Source organism: Macrobrachium rosenbergii, chromosome 46 (assembly GCF_040412425.1).
Source record: "Macrobrachium rosenbergii isolate ZJJX-2024 chromosome 46, ASM4041242v1, whole genome shotgun sequence".
Lineage (NCBI taxonomy): Eukaryota > Metazoa > Arthropoda > Malacostraca > Decapoda > Palaemonidae > Macrobrachium > Macrobrachium rosenbergii.
In genome coordinates, this window is record NC_089786.1 from 10,488,159 (window position 1) to 10,497,500 (window position 9,342).

At 33.3% G+C, this 9,342-nt stretch overlaps 1 protein-coding gene across 2 annotated transcripts in view; it reads right to left on the reverse strand.

Moving 5' to 3' along the window:
- LOC136830197 (band 3 anion transport protein-like) overlaps positions 1-9,342 on the reverse strand; it is a 359,010-nt gene that overhangs the window by 324,141 nt on the left and 25,527 nt on the right. The window contains exon 2 of one of the 2 annotated variants that reach the window (XM_067089476.1): positions 6,591-6,641. The exons of the other annotated variant lie outside the window; for it this stretch is intronic. The gene's annotated coding sequence lies outside the window, so the exon portion shown is untranslated. The remainder of the gene's footprint in view (positions 1-6,590; positions 6,642-9,342) is intronic. 2 annotated transcript variants of the gene reach the window in all.

Below are 9,342 nucleotides of genomic sequence, written 5' to 3' on the forward strand. Positions count from 1 at the left end.
GTATAGTCTCGTCTTCATGGGGTTGAAGTACAAGAAAAATATCAGAATAAAAAATGTCTGTCACAAAGAAAAAATTTGGATAAAATGTAGGAAAATCTGTGGATAAACTAAGTAGGCAACTTAAAAATGAAATAAAAACAAGCACTCTCACTAGATAGTTGTTTCTGAAATTTAAAGACCAAGAAAATAAAAAAATTACTACCCAAGTTTTTAAGAAATAAAAAACTACAGAAATCATACTGACTATTGTTACGAAAAAAAACTGCAATGGTTTCAAATTTCATGAGAAAGTATAAGGCAAACAACCAAACCAGAATTAGCAGGTCCCGTTCCTTGAAGTTTCATGAAAAATAAGATAAAACAAGATGAAGAATATTTCTTCGAGTTTAACCTACAAGTTAAAAAACAGATAGAGCACGTTCCTTCAAGTTTCCGGGATAAAACCAAATACGGTCAGATTACACAGGTTTCTTCAAGACCCAAGGAAAACCAAGTCGCACCGAACAAACCGGATTAGCTTGCTTTTCAGGAATAAGCTAGGGAAGGCAAACCAAGCTAGATTAAACTTGCATTTCAAGTCTCAAGGCTGAACTAATCAGCGTAAACGAAGCAAAACAGTAGCTTACATTTCAAGCTTCAAGAAGAAACTAGGGAAGCCAAATCAAACAAATGAGGTTAAGCTTGAATTTCAATTTCGAGAACAAACCAAGTACAAAAAATAAACACGCATATAATTCTTGCATCTCAAGCTTCATGAATAAACCAAGTAAAAAAAGAAAGCAGATTAACCTTGCATTTCAAGCTTCATGAATAAACCAAGTAAAAAAAGAAAGCAGATTAACCTTGCATTTCAAGCTTCATGAATAAACCTAGTAAAAAAACAAGCAAATTAATCTTGCATCTTAAGCTTCAAGAATAAACCAAGTAAAAAAAGACAGCAGATTAACCTTGCATCTTAAGCTTCATGAATAAACCAAGTAAAAAAAAAGAAAGCAGATTAACCTTGCATCTCAAGCTTCATGAATACACCAGGAAAAAAAAAAGCAGATTAACCTTGCATATAAAGCCAAGTAAAAAATACACATCTCAAGTAAAAAACCAAAGCAGATTAACCTTGCATTTCAAGCTTCATGAATAAGCCAAGTAAAAAAAATTCAGATTAATCTTGTATCTCAAAGCTTCGCGAATACACCAAGTAAAAAAAAAGAAAGCAGATTAACCTTGCATCTCAAGCTTCATGAATCAACCAAGTAAAAAAAAGCAAATTAACATTGCATCTCAAAGCTTCACGAATAAACCAAGTAAAAAAACAAGCAGATTAACCTTGCATTTCAATCTTCATGAATAAACCAAGTAAAAACCAAAGTAGATTAGCCTTCATGAATAAACCACGTCCCCCCCAAAAAAATACACCAGATTAAGCCAGCTTTCCCCTTTCACGAAAGAACCAAGGTAAACAAAACGAGCCAGAATGAACCGGTATTTTTTGAAGGATCATTTCCTGTTATGATGTAAGACTTCGAAATATTATAACTAACACTCGATGGCGTCAGCGTCACATCCTGGGGAAGAATTTCTTTCTGTCTTTACCTTCTTCATTACTGTGAATAATTTACTCATTAGCCAATCATAACGAAATTACTGGGAAAATGCGAAACAGTCAGCTTAAAAGGTCATTTAAAAATAACTTTTTATTGGCAGTTTTTTATATGGCGGCAAATATCAGAAAATCGTAAAAATACCTTTGGTTGAATTTTCATAACTTCTGTTTTCTTGGTTTTTGTTATATTTCAAGGCTATAATTGCCTGTCTGGTTTTTTTGTGTGTGTAAGCACATTACGAGTAATGACAATAATAATTATATCTTTAGAGAGAATATAGGTAAATTTATTAAACCAGCATTTCATGACCCATTACTTCCATTTATTTTATCTAAGTATGTATACAATCCTTTTTAGTGTTTCTATTCTGTCTTTTCTAAGATACACCTATCTTCCCTCTTCTAAAATACTCCTATCCTGTAATCCTTACCTTTTAGGAACTTTGTACAAAAGGATTTTCACCCCAGCCCACATCAAAACACCGTGGAAGTGAAACTTACTTCACTTCCTCTCGAATTTCAAGGCTTTCAATGGAAAGAGTCTTAAAAATGTCAAGGCAGAGAGGAAGTTGAGACGTCACTGCAAATAATACATTTGCAACTCTTCCTATTCCACAAAATATTGCACTGATAAATCTTATACCGACAGCCTTCACATCTTTCCCGTCATTTGTATTCAACATCCAAACAGCACTTCCATAAAGGACCGTTGGCTCAACAACACCTTCCAATTTTCGCAGGCAAGGTGAGCGGATATGACATAACAACAGTGGTTGATGCAATAATAAACAATCAAGTCACAAGGAAGTAGATAATGAGAATACCCAAGCAGCACGTAACTGTTAAGTGAATGACGGTTTGTATGGCACTTACTAATATATTCTTGTTAAAAAAAAAAAAGAAATAAGCGCAGTCAGTTGAGCTTTTGTTTTCTGTCTTGTACTTCCCAATATGTAAGACATATAACATACAACACATTCTCAGTTCTCAGAATGTTCTTGCTGCAGACTTATTAACTAAATTCTATCGAAAACATTTCTGTATATGACAACGCATACATTAGCAGGCAAACCAATACGAATCACGTCCAAGGAAAAACAGAAATACACCAATCATCTTTATTCCAGCCATGAACTGTGACGATGCATGAAAGAATTACTGTACTGACGTGTGGTGCAACTCGACAAAATAATGTAATTTTGGCTGCAGTTCAAAACGTTGCTAGATTAAAAATTCGCAAAAAGATTTCTTCAAAGTAACTGAGAAGAAATAAAACGACCAGTGAAGTACACCTAGAATATGTATATATATATATATATATATATATATATATATATATATATATATATATATATATATATATATATATATATATATATATATATATATATATATATATATAGATATATATAATGTATATACATATATATTTATATATATGTATATACATATATTTAAATATATATATATATATATATATGCATATATATATACATACATTTATATATATATATATATATATATATATATATATATATATATATATATATATATATATATATATATATATATTTACAACCTCTATACCTTTGGAAAAGCATTAAACAAAACCATTGCATTTTAATGCAAGTTATAATTTTCTCTTATCGAACACCGATCACATTATTAGCACTCTCTCTCTCTCTCTCTCTCTCTCTCTCTCTCTCTCTCCCCCTTAGCCAAATATTTACAAGTAACAACAGGCAATTAAATAAATTATTCATTATTATTCAAAAAAAGTATGCTAGCCCCTTTTGTTAATGTGTATCTTAACCATTTTAATATAGAACGTTGTCGTAACATGAAGATATTTTATGCAACCTACAGGTACATAGATTACATACACGTATGTAAGTAAATACATAATCACGTAGGTGCAAGAACATCTATCTATCTATCTATCTATCTATCTATTTATCTATATATATATATATATATATATATATATATATATATATATATATATATATATATATATATATATATATATATATATATATATATATACATACTTATATATTTACATATAAGTAAATATATATATATATATATATATATATATATATATATATATATATATATATATATATATATATATATATATATATATATATATATATATATATATATCAACAATACCCATCTAAATTAAGCGTATTTAAAACGTTCTTACAAACGCATGGGCAAAACATGAAAGACTCACTTGGGCACATGAATACATGAATACATTATTATAACATGAATACATTATTACATGAACACATTATTATAAAGTCAGGATTCTATAATAATATTCCGAACCACACCCTCCTGCCAGCCGAGCCTTGATTAACTTTAGCCCAAGATTAAAGAAGCAGAAATTAATGAGATGGAAATAAACAAAAGTGCACAGACAGGAAAAAATTAGTTACAAATGAAGATGTAGGACTGAATTCACTGAACGAAAGAATACCTTGTTCATTATACGTGATCACTGAATGAATCCCAAGAATAAATCACAGATGCGACAAAAAATAAAAACAAGTTGCATATTTGATTATATATGCATATATACACATAAATACATGCATATAATAATAAATTCCCAGTGAATCTTTCTTGTTTACCCGTCCCAGGTGAAGGCGGGGTAGGTAGGGGATTGGGAGGGTAGGGGAGACATGACACATCCACCCTCCTCCTGCAAACCTGTTTGTCCGCCCCGCGTGAGGGCGGGGTAGGTAGGGAATCGGGAGAGTAGCAGAGACATGACAGGCAGGGCCAGGCTCCAGTGCAGCGCTCCATCAAGCTTTTATATATATATATGTATATGTATATATATATATATATATATATATATATATATATATATATATATATATATATATATATATATATATATATATATATATATATATATATATATATATATATATATATATATATTAGGTACTGGATTCGATTCCCGAGCGTCTCAAAAGCTTTAGGCACATTACGTTGAATCTCAACTGTTCATCTGTCGACCCGAGCAGTGAATAACGTACCTGACACTTAGTCAAGTGCGCGCCGCAACCATGGTGAAGGGCAAAGGGGCTAGCAACCTTACCCACAAAAGATTAAGATACCATGACAAATTCACTGCCAAAGTCAACTGTATAAATCCAAAACAATTTCATGACCTGAGAGTCCTATGCAGAACTTGAAGGTTGTCATTGTACAATGTGAGCTTGGAAATCAATCATTTCACTTAAAGGGACAATCTAATCATTTCATTGGCATTTTTTTGGATGCTTTTATAGCAAAATTCCTTCCGAACACCAGAGATCAACCCCACCTTAGAATTGGGATGGATAATGTATCCTGCAAATATTAAATTCTAAAACCCTTGTGACTTTTTCCCCTTCGACTTTTCTTCTTAAATACTGTTATTTAGCCCTTTCGTCCCCAAAGAAAAACATATATCAAAAACATTGTTTTAAATCCTTAACGAAAACTTGGCTTTCTTCTCCTCCGTTCCAAAACTTTAATCTCAACCTACGAAAGGATATAACTTTCTACCTTCTAGAATACAAAGCTTTCATCTGAAACCCTAAAGGACCCAAAAGACCCCCTTGAGGAACTCTCGTCTCCAAAACCAGCCGAGGCTCAATCGTGCCATGGTCGAATCCTTGAAGAAGACATCTCGACCTTAAATTTTCTATCCGTACCCCTGAAGGGCACCAGGACAAGACCCAGTTATCTCCAGGCTGCAATTCCCGCCTGGCAACAGGCGACATGACTAGGGTTACTGAAGGTGGCCCGAGAGGGTTGAAGAAGTGAAAGAACATTTGAAAAAAAAATACAGTAAAAAATATACAATATACATACATACTGTATATATATATGTGTTATCTGTAAAACTGGGAAAAGGCATTCGTTACTGTAAAATTGAGGGAAGGCATTCATTATGTGTAAAACAGAGATTTGTAAAGTTTAGAAAATTAATGCATTCGCTATTTGTCAAACTGAGATTTGTGAAATTGAAAAAAAAAGGCATTCACTATTTGTCAAACTGAGGTTTGTAAAACTGAGAATGGGCATTCGTTATTTGTAAAATTGAGAAAAATTCCTCGTTATTTGTAAAAGTGAGATTTGTAAAATTCAGAAAAGTATTCGTTATCTGTAAAATTGCGAAAAGGCCTTAGTTATTTGTAAAACTGAGATTTGCAAACTTGAGAAAAGGCATTCGGGTATTAATACTGTTCTGGATATCAAAGGTCAGAGGTGACCTTGCATTTTCGGCAATCGCTTGCAAATGGACTGATTTTCGTGGGTGTCACGAGACGATTGTTACGAGTGAAATCGGACATGTTCTCTAAATGCACGTTCGGTAGTGAGGACGTTCCGAGTATCGAAGGTGCCCCCGAGTTTCTACAAACTGAATGCAAACAGGTTTTAGATTAACGGGAATAGCAGGCTCATTCCAAATGGCCTATTATTGTTCTGCTGACTTGAAAAAAAAAATAGCTTTTTCTGAAATACATGATGTTACAAAACTGCATTTCATAATTGTTGACTGCAAGAGATAGAGAAAGATATATAATTGGTAAACTGAAAAAATACAGATTTCCCGGGACCTTATAACTGCGTTACACATGTTATCCCCTTTATCATATATATATATATATATATATATATATATATATATATATATATATATATATATATATATATGTATATATATATATATATATATATATATATATATATATATATATATATATATATATATATATATATATATATATATATATATATATACTGTATATATGTGAGAGAGAGAGAGAGAGAGAGAGAGAGAGAGAGAGAGAGAGAGAGAGAGAGAGAGAGAGAGAGAATTCCTAAGCAGACAATCGTAATGAAACCCGCGACCCAAAATAAAACAATAGGGTCTCCCGATAAACAATTATGCCCTAGATATTGAAGTGTATCTTACCTGTCTCCCGGCAGATGGAACGTGTGAAAGAATTCTCAAAGGTGCATTTACCTGCAAAGAGAAATGAAACGCTGTCAGGATTTTAGTAGTGATAAATGTGAGGTGTCATGACCCATTGCATAACACGGGCAAGAAAGGAATTGTTTTCTAATGAAAACTTTTTTTTTTAAATCACGGATGTTTGTTTATTTTTCACGGATTTTTACTTTTTTAACTAAAAAATAATACAAAACAACAACAACAACAATAATAACAATAATAATAATAATAATAATAATAATAATAATAATAATAATAATAATAATAAATGTGAGATGTCAGGAGCCATTGAATAATAAAGGCAACAAAAATAATTGTATTCTAATGAGAACAGTTTATCTGTAAATCACTGATGTTTCTTTATTTTTCACGGGTTTTAGTTTTCTGTAAAAGAAAACTATTGTTCCGGTTTTGTCTGTCCATCCGCACTTTTTTCTGTGTGCCCTAAGATCTTAAAAACTACTGAGGCTAGAGGGCTGCAAATTGGTATGTTGATCATCCACCCTCCAGTCATCAAACATAGCAAATTGCAGCCTTCTAGCCTCAGAAGTTTTTATTTTATTTAAGGTTCAAGTTGGCCATAGTCGTGCTTTCGGCAACGATATAGGCAAGGCCGCCACCTGGCCGTGGTTAAAGTTTCATGGGCGCCGACTCTTACAGTATTATACCGAAACCACCGAAAGATAGATCTATTTTCGGTGACCTTGATTATACGCTGCAGCGGCTGCACAGAAAACTCCATTGCGTCGAAGAAACTCCGGCGCAATTTATACTTGTTTACTTTTGTAATTAAATAATAATAATAATAATAATAATAATAATAATAATAATAATAATAATAATAATAATAATAATAATAATAATAATAATAGCACTCTGTATGCATTTAAGTTTCTTCGCTTCAGCAGGTAAATTATACAGGAGCTGTCCGAAGGTCACTTATTATCCGGCGCTTAGGTAGCCGTTCTTCCATTGAATAGCATTTGATTGTCACCAGGGGTACATAAAGTATATAGCGGGTATTTATACCCGAGAGCGAGTTTACAAAAGAACGACTACTGTCTACCGAAGCGCCGGATAATAAATGAAATTCGGACAGCTGCCGTTTACTTTACCTGCTGAACGAAGAAACTTATACGCCAAGTTGAGAAGGCAAAATATAAGCTCAACAGCGTACAGAATACCATTCTTTTCAACGAAGTTTGCCTAAAAGAGGGTCTCCTTCCAAGATAGTTTTCCAATAATAATAATAATAATAATAATAATAATAATAATAATAATAATAATAATAATATTATTATTATAATAAAAATTTCCAATAATAATAATAATAATAATAATAATAATAATAATAATCTGGTATTGTATGACTCGTATAAGGTATATCATTAAAAACCAGGCATGATTCATACAACGCCGGATGCAGGCCAGACAATATATATGCCCTCGGAACGGCTGAGAAACCGCCCCCCTAAATAATAATAATAATAATAAAACAGTTGCTCACAATATTAACATTCATATGTATTAATATTCTTTTAACAGAACCCGGTAGGACACGCAACCTTAAGTCCTTACGTACCTCAGGCCCGAGGGAGAAACAGAAGAGAAAAAGTAAAGGATAAAGTAAAAAAATTTCTTAGATCAAAGAATATGGAATCATGGAGAAAATCCCAAATCTTGGAAAAGAGCAACCCATACACTTACCTCTCAAGGATGGATGACTGTATGTCAGGGGAAAACAGAAGCAGGAAAGAATGCCAAAACTTGGCCGCTGAGGAGCAAGAAACAGACACCGAACCGTACTACGTTCGAAGTGGTGGTTTGACGGGTGTCACAGGAACGCTCCGCATCAAGGAGGGGCTATCTCCTTAATAGCAATGGAACAATGTCCGCAGTAGAATAAGAACCTTATCTTGTGAAAATGTTTTTATTCAGTTCTACCAAGAAGGAAAAAAAATGCAGCAATCTAAATAAATGAGTGACAGTAGAAAGAGGAGCAGATAAAGAAAATGTCAAGCCTCAATAACTTAGATAAAGAGAAGAGAAGGTAGCCTCTAAATCTTCTAATTAGCAGTGTGAGTGACTTGAACTCATCCTAGGAGAAAAGTTAAGTATCTCGGTATATCTTCGTTTGATATATATCTTAGTTTAACCAGACCACTGAGCTGATTAACATCTCTCCTAGGGCTGACCCGAAGGGTTAAGACTTATTTTACGTGGCTAAGAACCAATTGGTTACCTAGCAACGGGACCTACAGCTTATTGTGGAATCCGAACCCGTTGCTAGGTAACCAATTGGTTCTTAGCCACATAAAATAAATCTAATCCTTCGGGCCAGCCCTAGGAGAGCTGTTAATCAGCTCAGTGGTCTGGTTAAACTAAGATATACTTAACTTATACTGAGAAATGAATTTCTATCACCAGAAGTAAATTCCTCTAATTCTTCACTGGCCGGCCGAAGACTCGAACTCGGGCCTAGCAGAGCGCTAGCCGAGAACTCTACCGACCCGTCCAACGAGGAACTCATCCTAGGAGAAGTTCAGAGTAAATTCTGACAAGTGAAAGGTTGAATTATCTTTTCCCATTAAACAGCATTAAGGGACTGGAAGGAGACGAAACCAAAAAGGCACTGAAGTCCAACGCTAAATACTGACAGGATTGAGAGGCTGATTGATGGTAAATTTTCCTAAACAGCATCAAAGACCAGGAT